Source organism: Bombus pascuorum, chromosome 7 (assembly GCF_905332965.1).
Source record: "Bombus pascuorum chromosome 7, iyBomPasc1.1, whole genome shotgun sequence".
Classification (NCBI taxonomy): Eukaryota; Metazoa; Arthropoda; class Insecta; order Hymenoptera; family Apidae; genus Bombus; species Bombus pascuorum.
The window spans coordinates 10,237,330-10,254,261 of record NC_083494.1 but is presented as its reverse complement, the minus strand read 5'-3'; the positions used below and the strand labels follow the sequence as shown (position 1 = coordinate 10,254,261).

The following is a 16,932-nucleotide window of genomic DNA, read 5'->3' as shown; positions in this document are numbered from 1 at the left end:
AATCCAAGTAAAACGAAAGAGGATGTTCCTTATTCGCTGCGAGCTCTTCGCTCTGCAAGACGGTTTGCGGGAGAAAAGCAAAAGGTAGGAAGTCTAGCGATGCGTGGGCATCCGCGTTTCCGACGCGGAGGCGAACTGACATTAAGGAGAGCGACAGGTTGCAGTTGTGTCTTAATGAAGTCGACGTAATACAGCCGTGAAACGCGATCGTCGGTACCGATTTCGAGGGCAAACTGCGAAACAACCGCGTGAATCGACAATGGTGAAGCGAGCAGCGCTAAAGTAAATGTTTCCATGAGATTTATCGGACGATTAGTCGAGCGTCACGCCGTAATTGGTCAAAGAAAAAGCAGTCTCGCTGTCTGTGCGGAAAAACTGTGCGACTCGACGCAAATGCACGTGGGTGGTCACGATTGTCGTATATACTTGGACACAGGTGGGTGGTGGGCTCTACGATATGGCTATAGTTGGTATCTGCACTTTACTTTTCCTTGATTTTTAGCGTAAGATCAAGTTTCGTGGCTGCTTCGAAGATGACGATTATTTTATGGACGAGTGTCGGAGCATTTTTCATGTAGAAATATAATATATAATATAATAATATATCATAATGGTCATATGTTAAAGTATTTACCAGGATTTTAGGAGCAATGTTTGAAAATGTTTATAAGGGTTTGGTGAGTATTTGGAGAATGTGCAAAGTGTAAACGTTCAAAAACGAAGAATGAAACAATTTACATGCAAATATAGTAAACTCATGAATAATAAGATTCTGCCATGTTAGAAAACACAGTTTCAATATTATCTTATGTACTTTAATCTTCTTCAATCTTCCGCAATCATATTAGGAATCGTAATCATTAGGAATTATAAGATTCTATTATATTGGAAGCCAGTAAATGAGTGATCCAATGTTCTCGATACAAGTCACAACTACCATCTATTACCAATAGCCTCCCATCAATGATAATTGATCATAACAACCTAATTTCGAAACCCAATAAACAATCTTAACCTATCCTTTTCCAGATTATTCAAAAACTAATTGTGTCCCTCGAGATACCCAACATTGCTACATCAGCCTCTCGTTTGCCCATTTCACCTGTCCAGTGTCCACCGACCGCCTACGCGAAGCGTGTCTGTCGAGCATTCGCGAATCTCCTCGCGATAACGTCGTTTTGTCGCCAGATCCTGCATAAAGATACAACAGGCGGCACGATATCTGTCCTCGCAAGGGAACATTCTTCGGATTTACATCGTTCATTACGCGAATTTGTCATTACTACCGATGTAAAATTCTCAGTCGGATGTGTTAAACGACTTACATAAAAATCCACACGATTACGAAATATTTACGAGCTGGTTGTATTAGGTCGCGCGCCTATACGCACGAACAGACGAATGCAAATCAGGAAGATAATAAGAGCATTCCCTCGAAACACAAAGTGTAATGTTCCACCGCTAACGGGCCAATTAATGGCGACTGGTTTAGTCCTCTCCGTCTCTTTCTCTCTCGTTTGAATTGTTGCTCCACGATGGAAACTGGAATTTCGCAAGGCACCCGCCAGAAGAGAGGGAGAAGCGTACGCGCGTCGCCGATCGTATCTTCCACCGGTTTGTCTTCGTCGATTCGATTTCTGGAATAACTCGAATGTCGAGCGGAGCTTCAATGGTTCGCTCGAAGACCAAAGCATACAGAAAACTCTAGTTTCCATTATAGTAGCGACATAATTAATCGTGGTTACAGAATTGCTGCTTACCGTGATTTATGAGTTCGTAATATAACTGATAAATGCAGTAATACTAATGGGTATTAGTTTCACCGTAATTACGAAATCGCTGGTCTAATGTTTCCAAGTGCCATAAATTAGATCGTGGCATTTGTATATTTGAATGCTTTAATATCTCAGTTTTTAAATAGTTGCAGAGTCAATAGACGTAAAAGCTTTTTCTCTAGGCCAACGTGAATAATTATATTTATCCATGGTTCTGTCTCGATAAAACATTAATCTTGTCAAAAACACTTGCATATTTCTCCTAACTGAAGAAACCATAATTTTGGTAACCAAACAATTATTTTAACCAGTTTTATAGTTCTAGAATTTAAATTCCTTAAAATTCTTCAAAATTACTTCGAAATTACACCACTACTTGCTCGTTTCAAAAACACTTCAAAATCCACTAAACCCATTTTTCCCAAAAAAAAAAAAATTTTATTTTCGTCTCGGATTGCCATCGCGTAAGTTATATCACGACTTATATCGCATAAACTAACATCGTAGATCGAAAACGTTCCCCCAGAATGTGTTGGACGTGCACTCAGCTCTTGGCTCTCGAGAGGCTCGTCGAAAGGTCGCGCCGACGATGTCGTTGATGATAAAACGCGCCTCTGCTGCCACTTTTACCTTGCTTTTACCTTTCTTCTCGTTTCAAGCCCTCGGGCAACGCGAGCAAACACTTGGCACGCAGTTTCGCGTGCCAACCACAACGCTGACTTTCCTCGACGCTTTGTTCTCGTTACGATGTCGTGTAAGACGCATTGTGCCATGCAATCGTAACTAGGAACGCAGCAAACCGGGGTCATTATGATCCCACGTCAGTCGTTTGATTAAACTGACGAGTTAAGGAGTCACGTCGCCTCTTTTGAAGTGTTCTATTCCACTGAGGATATTTATTTAAGTATTCGGCACTTCTCATCGATGTTGCAGGGCGTGTAAAGGGCAGACATGCATGATGTGCTCACCGATGATTATGACAATTTGAATAGTTTGGCATTTTGCACGGGCACATCGCTTTAGCGAGAGATAATTTTGTATATAATTTTAATGGTCGGTAGAGGAGAAGATTCAGGGACTTTGGAGAAAGTTTTCTGATTCCATGGATATATGTATGTGTTCGTAGAAACCTCTTGTGTTTCTGGTTTGTATCGACGCCGCCACTGACAGATGAATGTTTAAATAACTTTCAACTTTCTTTTCGATTATCGTCAGTCACCAAAATATCGCTTATCAAGCAGAGTGAAGATTCGAGACTTTCGAACAGAGTTACGATTCTTCAAATAGAGCGAACTAAAGGGATTTCGAAACTTGTGTATCGGTAACTTTATAGTAGACATCTTTTACTATGCTAAATTATTTATTCAGTGATTTTTATATATATATATATATATAAACTCCCTAGAGTTCACGTGGGATAGGGATTCTTTTTGTTTTACGGATAGCACGGCTTTCTTTGTTTTACGGACAATCATTTTGAGAGACACTCATTTTCCAAACGGACGGACAGAGAGCAACATCGGAGATAGACAAGATCACAAAATAATTATTTAAAATATTGAAGATTGACGGAGAAAGATCGGTAGCTCAGGACGCTGAAAATCGATTTATAAGATCGTAAATCTCGATTTCCAGACTTCAGAATCGATCATCTGAATTATCCCGAGATTTACTATCTTACACATATTATATTTATTCATTGCTTTTGTCGCATATATCTCTGTAAAATTATTGGCTATTTTCAATTGATTCCATTAAGAAACAAACAATCCATGAAACTGAATTGTATACATATATCAAAGATTCAGTGATTCTCTCCACTGTCTATAATCTCACCATAAAATAACAAGAGTTCACAAAAGTTTGGACAAGTGGATCCAATCAATAAATCCAAATAATGTCCTATTCCCATGAATAGAATTCCACTGTACAGTTTTCTGGACCAGTCAGTGATATAAATCTATCCTCGAGCTTCTCAAACCGTCAAAGGAATACTTCTAAGCAATCTCCCAAAACTTCGCAAGCTGCATACACCTATGAATACAATCAAATGCATCGTTTTGTCGGCGGGGCAACGATAATCGCAGGTTGAGCTAGAGGTTGCAGCAGATAACGCGGTTATCCACCGCGATCCCGGTAACCTTTCGCAGTGGTTAAGTGGGATGCTCACGAAGGGAAGCCTCTCGACGCATTATTGTGAATCGTCGCGGCAATGAGCGGCCACTGTAGAGTCTCGGCTGTTATGCAATCAGCCGCGAGCACGAGCTCGCCTCGAGTAAGGTCTACGACCAAGGTACGTAATCCCAGGATGGGCAACAACGAAGCCTTCGACAATATGCCACAGCGTCGTCCCGTCTCTCGGCTCGTCCTTCGTTTGATCCTCTACTCTTTCTCTCTGTTTCATTTGCGACTCTATCTTACTTCTACCTCGCACTATACCGCGAGTTGCCCACAAGATGCGATTTTCCATGCATCGACTACGTAACATGGGACGATAACAGGTGTTAGAATTCACAACAAAGCTTCTACGACAATGTTCTTTCAATCGATGCGGCGAGAATAGCAATAGTTAAAGTCCACTCGAACCATGTCGAACCATGCGTGTAGCGTGTAATTGTGATATAATGGGATTTAATGAGAGTTAATTGTCGTTGGATCGGATGGATTAAATGGGAACTAGGTGGTTATGCGAGAAGGCTCGTTGCTTGGATTTGGAGATGTTTGGTGATCGATTGATTCGGACGAGGAGATTAGTTAAAAGTGATCGGTTACAGAGATTTCTAATATCCAAATTTTCCAAATTTTCTATTTTCCATATTTTCAAGTTTCTTAGTTTCGAATGTATAAGTTTCCAATTTTCCTAGGTTCTCCTAGTTTTCCAATTTTCCGCCTTAAAATTTTCAAATATCTTAAGCTTCCAATTGTCAAATTCTTCGATTTCTGAACGTCGAATGTTTTAAACGTCCAAAATTAATTTTTGCTCATCGTGTCGCTACTCGTAAAAGGCCAGAGCGACTTTCTGAGTAAATTCTCGACGGCGGTCGAAAAATCCGGCGCTTAACTCGATTTGCCAAGAAAGCGAACACGAGACGCTTCTCAAATAACCTTTTCACTCGCAGACGAAGGTAATGTTGCCAGCATTACGCAGTAAGGAATTGGGTTAACGCAGAAGCGATAAGTATGTTTCTTCAGCGTGAAGACGCGCGCCAAGAAGCAATCCTCAATTCTTTATCAAAGAACAATATACCATTTCGTCTAATTCTTATCACTTAAACACTTGCATAACGATAATGAAAACGATAAATTAGCGTGATACACAGATTCCTCTTTCTCATAATAATAGATACGTGGAAAACCAGTTGAATTAAAAATCTGCATTTCTCATATTCATTGTCTAACAAATACCAGACGAGGTCGCAATCATAAATGCAGATTACAATGAGGAATCGCATATGAAATAAGTATCCAATTCAAGCAAAATCTGTTGTGCTAGCTCGATTGCCATTAACGAAGTCCTTCGTATTCTTTGTCAATCAACGAAGTAAATGTGTACTTCCTGTTCAAATATTTTTGTAAATAATTCACGAATTGAATTGTTGTTATGGATTGGGGGTAATTGTAGTTGTTTCGGCGAAAAAATGAGATAAAACCACAATGGATGATACTGATGAAGTTTTACGAGAATTTCCTTTTGGCAGCGTAACGGGCCAAGAGCGTCGTTGAATGCAAATGATACGTAGGAAAAAGCCGTGTCCACGGTCGCGTTTAAAATTATATAAATCGGGCGTTTATTACGTCAGGGATGGAATGCGGCTCTTGGAATAACCAAACAAGCGTAAAAAGTCAAGATTCTTAGAATTTAAAACTAGCAAAAGCAACACAAATTTTACTCGGCTAATTTTTGTGCATATCTATAATTGTCATTCCCAAGAAAGATAATTAAAATTTTATTTTTAAATGTATTCATTTTTTAATATATTCATATTAATATATGTAAATTATTTTTTACATATTCTAAAAATTTAATTAAAAATAATTCTTGGCTTTAAAATGATCTTCCATTATTATATTAATATTAATATATATCATCAATTATAAGAAATTAAAAAATTTAGTTTGAAATAACCGAAATAATTGGTGGCTTCAAAAGAATTTTCCATTCTTTTCTGATGACACAGAATTTATGAATGACGTTTAAAATTGGCTAAAAGGCAATAACTACGAATCGATCCGTTCCGTGTTCTCCAAATTGTCAATGTAACAGGAGTATAAACCCACAGTTTACCAAAGTCGACTAGGAAGTGGCGGATAAATACGCGGATTAAACGAACATCGATTTTACGGTTTCTCGATCGAACGAGGTCAGCAGATAATCTGAATCGGAGCCTCTTATATATAATGATGACGCGTCCCTTCCGTTCGCCAAGAAAAAGGCGGGTCATTTTAAACCCGATCCTCCCTCGAATATTAAATGGTCGCAAAGAAACTGCGTTTAAGTGGAAACCACGATAAACAAACAACGAGCGTATCATAAAACGACGATTTCCCGGAGCGAATATGATTCCAAGCTGAACACAAGCCTGCCATTAAGCATGTTAATCGAGGCCTCTTATTGCACTCTCCACAGAACACATCACGCTAAAATAACGACTACACATTTCGAAAAATAAACCAAGTCCGTGTATCACTCTAATTTATCGTTTTCATGACGCTGTTCTCCACTCAATGGCTAAAAAACAACGATCAGACTCTTACATGTTTTTACGATCCTTCAAAACAGTCTTGTTCAAGCACGAATATTTTGAGAATATATTTAGCTTTAATTTAATTAGAATACACTGCGTGCCGTAAGTATTAAACCACACATATGCGTTCAGATGCGTACAATCCGCAGTTAGTTTCCACAGTAAATCCACAGTTTACACATAAAATCTGAATGTTTGTGAATATTTTATAGCCACACGTGCACTGCGGATTTGCATGTATTTATAGAAAATTTGAAGGCGCAGGATTGTACAGAGCGCGCGTAACGTGAAAAAATACTTAAGATATGCAAACTATAGTACTTTGTATAATGTTTGGTAAGTGAAACAATTTTCTACCGACGTTTTGCTTTTTATATCATATTCTCACAGATACGAATTTGCACGAAAATTCGCAGTCCAGTCATGATGCATAGCGTAGTAGCGTAAAATGGGAAAGAATCACGATACGATATTATCGCGGGAGAACAAGAATCGCAAGAACGCGGGTAGAATCGTGGGTGAACGGAACATCGCTTCTGCGGGCCACTTTCCTGCGATTAACCTCGTTTCGAGGTGGCGTCCTCGCTCCTGGGGGCAAGTGGCGAACGATTATGGTTGCTGGTCGCGGGCAATAAAGGCAAGTCGCGCGTGTCGTTCGACTCAATTAACAGTCAGAACGATTTCTCGAACGAGCTTTTTCGCTGTTCAAACGCAAGATCCGCCCACGAGAACAATTTTGGCGCGTCGAGTGCTACAAAGATGTTGACGATTTGGATTTTAAGGATCGTAAAAACGATAGAATCGCTTTAATTGGAGTACATGAAGCGTATAGTAAAGCAGAATTGCTTTGGTTTTCTGCTTATCCTGAAGGTTTCCTTTCTGAAGGCCGACATCGTAATAAAAGAAGATTCTTGATCTTGCTTGAGAAGATCCAGTTCTTTGTCAACCGGAGACAATTGAACGCTTCTCGATAGTTGTATTACCATTTGAGTTTTGGACATTTCTGGCGATTCCGTGCAGAACATAGTGATTTTATATATTGCATCTTTTATTTGAAAGTGACAGAGCTCGAACATATTCGTTTCTTACCAAATATAAGGGACTGTCTTTACAATGATATGGTACATTTGGTTCATGAAATCTATCGGTAAAAGAAATGGTGATCATAAAATAGGATCATCACTTTATTATTTCAAACAAACTTAAAGAACTTCTTCCTAGCGATAACTTGAAGAAGCACCTTTGCGTTACTATAAGACTTTGTCGGAATAGCTCTTTAATCGAGGATTGAATTAAAAAGATTGAAACTTCAAGAATACAACTGCGAATTCATGCGAAATTTAGTTCTTTGTGATTCATTGTTAAATTCGAACAATTTTAACTCTGGCAGCAATAGATTCTCATGGACTCATTTTTGCTTCCATTTCTTGGTTAAAAAACCTTGTAAGTAACCTTTACCAACTAGAAAATTAGACTAAACTTTGAAGACACAACTGAGAATTTCTTCGAAATATAATTCTTTGCATCCTACAACCAAATTTGAATAATTTTGATCCTGGCAGCGACTAGATTCTGAGAAACCAGTTTTTGTCTCCAATCTCATGGAACGGTTTACAGCTAGGAATTCTGATTACGAAGCGTTTAAGATCAACGTAGCGACTTTAACACGGACCACAGGATCGTGAATTCTTCACGATCGTCGACTTCTCTGGTGAAGTTTCGAGAATGCGTGGAACGCGAATGATCCAGATTGGGTACCAAGGTCGGCCATTACAGCTCACCGATCGTTTATTACTTTTCCTGATCTTGTATTTTGAGATTAAGGCCGTGCAATGAATTATGACTGTGTAAGCGGCGCATATAATTGATTTAAGGCAATGCCGGCACTCGTTCGATGTGCGCTTTCCGGCTGAACACGAAGATTGCACGAAGAAAGAGGGAGAGAGAGGACGTATTAAGTGACGAGTCAATTAAATAATGTCCGAAGGCGAGCATACTAAGGACTTCGTATCAATCAGATAATTGAAACGCGGCAGTATAGGTAGACCGCGTACTTAGTCACGCTGGAAGATTTAATTAACCGGAGAAGGACTACAATGAGGCCCGTTCCCCAGGGTTTCAATGTACGGACGTTCCGGCTTTATGCAGATTAACCGGAGATTGAATTAGCCACGGATATGAATTTATCAACTTAATCGCCCATTAATTCTAAGTAATTCCATCTTTTAGTTCACTTATCATGATTCAAGTCAATGACTTCATGTATTTAGTCACTCTTAAATCCTTGTACTTTATATAATTGATAATCATGAGATATCAAACTTTCACTCGATGAAATAAAATATGTTCTTCAACAAGAGGGATATTAATATTGTGCAACGAAATATATTGAACTAATCTATCAACTTTACTTATAAAACTCTATTTTCAAACTAATCACTATTCATATGTAGGATTTATCACGCTCATACTAAACACCAAGTTACTTGAACGTAACTCAAAGTGTAATGTCCAAAATTAACTACCATTCGTAAGTTTCATCTTACTCACGCTAAATCAGAATTCCTTCAAGCATTGTTCCATCTTTACATTAAACGGTCGTCAGGGCCATAGTCATCCACGTTCTATCATCCATCTACCAGTTTCATTAAAGCAGCCACAGATCCATGAATCAAACTAAGCGGTGCTGTCTCAGAATATAATACATTACTCGAATCGAACACCGTTCAAAACTTTTCATCTCACTCAACTGAAGGAACAGGCTCATCAAACCTTTTATCTTAATAAATCAGAATATTTCCAAATACAAAAAATAACACCCGTCTTCGTGTCAAACATTCATCAGAATCACACCTACATATGCACTCGCGCGTTTCAATATCGATTCACGGGGTCTATCGGATCAACCACAGAGACACCGCACCAGTCACCAGGTCTCTATTTATAAAACGCAATTACAATTTTCCTCCTGCAGAGAGGGAGACCAGCCTTCGTGGCCCGCCTTTGTGTCCGGTCCACCTGTTGCACCAGTGCTGCATCCGTTATCCGTGTTTCGCTGACGCGTCGGAACCTGGAGGTACGTTTACCTTCGTCCTCGACTCGAAGAGGAGGCTCTCTCCCTGGGGCTGTGGTCTCGTCCGGTTCTCCTTTGTTTAGCGCGGCCAGTTCGACGAAACACGCTGGACTTCTCTGGTGCGGTTGTGGCCGCTTTCACGATGGGGGAATACCAGGCAAAAAAGCCTTGCCCTTGCACGCGTTTGTTACTGCGAAAAATCTACATTCCGGTTGGCTTGAAATTCACCAACGTGCGCACACACGCCTGTGTGCCAAGGATCGATGCCAGAAGCTGAATTAATTATCCCAGGGGGGAGACAACGCGAAGAGAACACGCGTTTTCGCGTTTCGTGATCGTGGGCGAGTCTCTTCTTCTTGCTGCTCCTTCCATCTACGGTTTGATGCCTCTTCCATTCAAGGTCGCGCACTGGCTTGATCAGCGAATCGAGTCCTGTGCTTTTTGCTTTTCATGCGTTCTTACGGCGATGCTGAGTTTTCTTGGTTTAATGCAATCTTGAAGAGCATAGATAAAGATAATCTTTGGTAAATCGTTGGCTTATCATTGAAACTACCAGTCCGTAACATGAGTTTAAATTTGCTATGCACAGCTATCCAGAAGCTAAAGCGATTTTAATTTAATCTCGATGAAGATTTGATTCTTTAAAAATTGAACGATGGAATTAGTCAACTTGGTTCCTGCGTGGTTCGTATTCATCGTGTTTTTGTCGTAATAAAAGTAAAAGTTAATTTGAAAAAAATATCTTCATCTTCGTAGTGAAGAAAATTTGCAGTTTTTTACAGAAAGAAAAGACGTTTGGCAATGCTGTTTGATCTTAATAATTCTCTAATTATATTCATCCTATGAATAACATTATCTTGGAACAATTTTTGCTCCAAATTATTGATGAATATTCCAGTGGAAACGTTTCAATAATACCATGTCACTATCGCGGTGGTCGAAAGTTTTTACTCAACGTTGTAAGTAGATTCTCTTGTTCATGCACAGACATTACAGACTCGGCTTCCTTCGGTTGTAAATCGACAGCGAACGAAGAGTTCCGTGTCGTTCGGCTCGTTCAACAGACGGAACGACACCGTGTTGTAGGCGTATGAAAAATGATCTCGAGGAAGACAACTCGTCTGCTGAATGCACTGATCGATTCTTCGGCTATTTTCTTACGGCCTTACGTCAGGTGCCATTCTAACGATTTTTCTTCAATTTTTTCTTCAACGAACGCTGTCATTTTCTTATTACATTATACCGTCCTCCGTTATGTGTACATTTAACACGCCTAATCATCGTTCATCGAAACCACAGCGGCCTTCGAGTCTGGTGTACTGTACAATCACGATATTTGCGACACCGAAAGGACAATTCGCATCCGTGTTCCATTCCGACTTACGCGACAGTAAAATGCACTTATTGTTAGTCCCTGACGATGATTGGAGAAGACAATGTAGGAAGTAAGGTACTTCAATATGCGTGTAATTGAAGTTTTCAGAGAAATATTAGCAGAATAATATCTTAGAGGATTGCAATTTCTCAAAATTCTATAGTGATGTATAGCATTGAGAAAATATTTTCAATTTTGAATTTTAATTGCTTCAGATTGTTAGAAATTATATTTTTATGTTCATCAGCACATTATTATTGGAATTGTAAAAAATCTATACAGCTGTGAAAATAGGCAAAGCTTTCTTCATTTCCGGTTTCAATAGCTTCAAAAAATTAATAAGATAAAATTAACTTCTTACGTGGATTACGACTATATTATGGAAATTATAGAAAAATTCCTCAAATCGTATTATTTCCAAAACTCGAATGTTTCCTTCAACAACTTTCTCTATTCCAATATAGAAATTATGTCGTATCGGGAAATAGGAAAGAGAGAAAACGCTATTTACCTCGAACACATCAAACACTACCGTTCCACCGGTCAATTAAGCAACTCGTCCACGACAAATCGTTCACACTAGCTCCATAAATTTTCGCTAGCAATCGCGCGAATCTTAACGATTTTCCCTGACTACGTGAACGATCTTTAGATACCAGTTTCACTGCTATAATTATAATTCACCGTATCTAATACACCTACACCTGACGAGGTTTCATTAGGAACAGGCAATCGCTCTGAAAACATCGTCGTCCTTCGTTCTAAACAAGGAAGAACTGAAACGTAATTGCGTAGAAATTCGTCGAGAAGAAACTACATATTTATTGTATCATATTCGACTTTTATCGAAAACATTTTCCTCGGATCTAAATACCCTCGCAAAAAAGAAACGTTTGCAAAAAAGTTTAATATCGGTTCTATTTCTGAGTTCCAATTTTAATTTAAATTCTTGAGCTTAAATTCGTAAAGATAGACACAAATTGTACATAATGTTTCAATATTTTGCACCTGACACGACAGGTATTATGGCAGTGAATAGCCAAGATTCACTTAACTAAATAACTACTTAAAAAATCGTGAAGTGCAAGAGGATAATTATAGACACAATGATTTCACAGAATGAAATAGCCAGAAAGAAATTCCAGGAAAATTTCCGTGAGCAGTTGCAACAGTTGTCCAACGTGTTGTTACTGGTTGTTCGATCGATTGAAGATATGGGACTTGGCAGTGAATCAGGAATCAGGTTGAAACCTTGTCTCCCGTTCCTCATTGAAAATCATCAGCATTCCACGGTTTATTGCGACGGTTGCGCCAGCAGGATTCTTACGCAAATCGCGATGCGAAACGACAAATATCGTTGGCGACGGTGTTACTTCTAACAGCGTATGATGAACAGGGAGACTTTAATGGGCCAGAGGCGCGGCGAAATAACCAGTCCGACGCTTTTTCACGTGTTAATCTAGCGTAACGTTTAAATGCGGTTGATTGTACGTGTGTCACGAGGATTCGAATCTGTTTTATTACTGAAACACGCACCGTAGTCGATTCATTAAACGTGCTCCTCCACCGTCACGCAAAGGGAAGATTTATTAGCGATTTTTGTTACGACGAAAGATTGCTAAGACTTGTAGAGATGCATTCGAAATGATTGTAGGCTAAGAATCTTATTATGATTATTTCTTTCTTCCTATTATTCTTCGCTTGAACCATTAATGTATGTTCGTTGTTTAAATAGTAAATTTTATAATAAATAATAAATTCTTTTTCTAAAAACATTTCTAAAATTCTTTTCCAATGAACTTTTTAGAAGATAGAATTTATGTCGTAACAAGTTTCTATTAATTTAATCCTGAAGAGATTGCAATCGTTAAAAACGAATTGTTCAGACTTAAGGTGTGTGGATAAAAATTAAAGTTACACAGAAAAATTACAGTGTACTTGTTTAAGTATATTAATAAAAATATTTCGCACGTAGATCAACCACGACCTCTGCAGTGTGAATAATTCACGGAAAGGTATGAAAAAGCAATTATCAATCATCATTAAAAATCAATTTTCTCTGCGATAAAATCTTTGAAATAAAAAGGAATGAAAGCAATCTGAAACTGAAACTGATACAACAATAATGTAATAAATCCAAACGTGTTATCATCGAATATTTATTCTGCACCTAACGTGGTATAAGACAACCCACTCGAATATCTCAGTTCCATTAATTTACGATTTACTTGCAATTGCTCGTGAATGACCAAAAAATGAATTAGTGAACCTTGGAGAGTTATACGCTCGTTTCAAGAAATCGAGGAAGGGTCATCATTATTTCCGCGAGACTGTCTTCCGTTAAAGCGCAACCACGGCCAACGTTTGTACGTCTTGAAATCGCGAAACCGGATATAGTTAGAGTGTCAAGACACAGAGTTATAACCGTCATTACAAGGAACTTATTGCAATCATTCGGTCATTCGTTTATCATACCGCGTTCACACCATTGCGGGTGGAGATTAATCTTGAAAGTGGGAAGTTGGTTTTCCTAAAAGACCGAGATTGATGAGTACCGGTATGCAAATTTCTGCAATGTACATCATTTGTAATTGTGGAAGGATAATAAAATAGAAAAAGGGAGAAAATCAAACCTTATCATAAATAATAGTGGCCATTTTTCCAAGTCAAGTCGCATAAGATGAAAGCCATAAAAGTATATATCCTGCAATTCCAAAGAAATGAGGAAATAGCTGAAGATAAAAATCACGCAAATACAGATATCCTTCCGGCTAACAATATTTAGATCTTCCTATTAAATCGAACAAAATTAAATCTTTAAAAAACCCTACGCATAGGTCGCCCAAAAATAATGAAAAAACAAAGAACAAATCAAAGAAGATCTAAACCACTACCAATGCTCTTGCTCGCTTTCAAAACACAGTCTCATACATTTAAACTGAAAAGAAAGTCCCGAAGGTACACTCTGGACGACGAATAATTACGACTGTCAGAAGATGAACAGGGATCGTTTCATCAACCGCTCGACCGGCTCATAGCGATACTCCGAAGTGTTTTTTCGATCGCGACAAATCGTACGATATAAAGCCGATCGAATTCCATCGTGTTTTACAGAAACCATAGCTTGCCGGCTTCTCGATGGCATGACCAAGGTCATGGTCACGAACACCGACTACCAAAGGGTCTGGAAGATTCATTGGACGAGAATGACGATCTTGGGGAGAACCCACTGCGGGAGCATCCCAAGTTGGGGGATGGGTTGGTCTTATAGAAAACACGCAACGTGCGTGTATCAAGGCCACGATTAGCTCTTTGTCGCGGAACGATGATGCTCCACGGCGGTCACAGTCATAATTGAAGGCCAACGTTTGGTCGAAAGCGAACGTTGTGCACTACTGCTGGTAACGAGGCGGCATCTCGTGTTCCAGGATCCGTCTTCTCGTTCCCTCGAAGGTCAACGACGCATCGACCAAGCACCACCTATCGTTCGAGGATTCCTCGAAACGATTCCTTTCTGTCGTCCGGCGTGGCTGGTCGATTTTCACCCGGACTCGAGGGAGACACCGGACTGGTAGCGTCGTAAAACATTTTCAACGGCAGAAACTCGTTCGAACGGACCCCTGGGCCGGGTGTAACACAGGGAATTTCGCGTCTATACGCGTCAAAGAAGCGGTTATGCTAGGTCGGGGAGCTTCCACGGGCGGTACCGCCACATCCCTTCTCTTTCCTCTCTTCGTCGGTTGCTCCGTGTCGTTCCTTTCACTTTTCGTCGTTGTGCTCGTATGCTTTTCGTGGGTCGAGCGGTTCGCCTTCGGCCTCAAACCTGTCCGAACTGGTACCGATCGAGCATGCATCGTTCGTAGCGCGCACCTTTCGTCCCGCGGTACCGGATTTGCATCCACTAGTTTGTTTGCAATCGATCGGCGAGCCTCCGAAACGATACGTAGCTACGACGTGGTAGGGGAACGTGCGTACGATCGACTATCGACTTGGAACTATGCTTTGAACTTGAGGTAGATCTGGTTGCGTCGAGTGTATTTTAGATGTTCCTCTTTGAGATTATTCTAGGATTTGTTTAAGGATTTGTCATATTACATTTTGCGTCTTCTTAGGGTGGATATTTGATGGTAGAAATTAGCAAATTTATTGTGTTACAGATTCCTTAAAGCTATTAATTAAAGAAGGAGTATGATTTACAAAGTTTCACATTTAAACATCTTGAATCATTCCGCGTATTATATGCATTCTCTTCGTGTTTGAATATTAACATTTTTCATAAATACCCATAAATCATTTGATATGATTAACTTAACAGCTCGTTCTCGATGTGTATTAGTCAGGCCAAAAACGACCTACTAATGCGCTACCATTAGACGCTCTATAATTACATCCTTTGCGTCACCGTGCGATCCCCATTGCGTCAGCGATTATTGTGTACTGGTAATTGATATTCTCAGATCCGTTCGTTTAGTTAAGCTTGAAAGACGGTAATTAAGCCAGACTCGCCAGTTCTCTTACGATTAGTTCTTCCTCTGTTGCCTGACTGTTCGTTGCTTCGCTCGTCTTTCGCGATCCTCACAAACATTCGTGTATCGTCAAAATTCAGAAACGATGGGAATGTACAAAAAGAAAAAGAGAAAAGAAAAGAAGACGAGAAGGAAGAGAAAAACGCATGCGATTGAGGCCAAGTCAAAGAAACGCCTATGAATTCTGCACGCCTTATTTTAACTACATAGTTATTTATGTCGGTCGTTGGGCAATCTAGAAACTCGGCCTCTGCCCAGTTTTTCGAGAAGCCACACTTTTTTCCACGGTCGCGTCATGCAGAATCGCGAAACGCCCATGGCTTCTTTTTCATTAACCGTATTTCATTAATGTATCGAACGTGATTACCGCGCCGCTCGTTACGACACTACACGTTACTCTTCGCCAAGTGCAAATAATTTTTTCCACGCATTCGATTTCATTTACAGAGCTTTCTACGAATTATTGTCATTGTTATTATAAAATTATGACAATCAAACCGTCGGTACTCATGCAAGTTCGTAGTCTTAAACACGTAATTAGAGAAATGAAACCTAAATTCAGAATCGTTTTAGCTTCTAAGCTATTAATATTCTAATTAATATAATATATTAATATAATAATTATAAAATAATATAAGCTAATAATATTAATATAATATTGAAACTCTAATATTCTAACGATTACTTTACTTCATCATTTCACTCTCTCGTTCTTTCATTTGGATATTTTATATATATTTGTACATCGTGTACATTCTGTATATTTTTAGACACTTAAATTTCCTCTAAATTAAATAAATCTATAAATATCTATAGTCTATAGAATTGTAATAATTTTTTATTATTTACAGTAAATGAGGTGAATAAGTACTAAAAAGAAAATGATGTGTTTATAAATTTCAGATATCTTTGGATTCCTTCAAAAATCATGTTTCGATGTTATATTAAAATGGATGGGTGTTTACATTCAACCGCATTCAACTTACATTCAACTTTTTGCCAGATCGAAATAGCAACGTGACAGCCACAATTTTGGCAAACGTTAATTATCGATTGTTTTTATGAAGCGAATGACAAATGTATAGGAATGAGAGATTGAAATTCAGGGAATAAAAAAAATTGTTTAGTCTGGAACTGCCTAATTTACTCGTTTATGGTCACCGAGCTTTTGTGCTCGATTCATTCAGAACTAAAAGCGTGAAAATTCTGGATCTCTTCAAAATTAATGGGTCTCATTTTAGCAATGAATCCGACGTTTAAAAATAGTCACTGGAATCACAACGTAAACACATTAACCCTCCGACCTTGTTTTTACCAAAACGTCAATCTTTTTATTAACGCTAATCGATCAATATTTCTATTAAGCATTTCAAGCCGCCAATTTCAATTTCAATAAAAGTCCAGGCATTCTACTGTTTTTTCTTTTTTTTTTTTAAAT

At 38.9% G+C, this 16,932-nt stretch overlaps 1 protein-coding gene across 1 annotated transcript in view; it reads right to left on the bottom strand.

The window, feature by feature from the left end:
* The window catches only part of LOC132909379 (nuclear migration protein nudC), a 103,388-nt gene that overhangs the window by 38,322 nt on the left and 48,134 nt on the right, over positions 1-16,932 (bottom strand). The gene's annotated exons all lie outside the window — the stretch shown is intronic.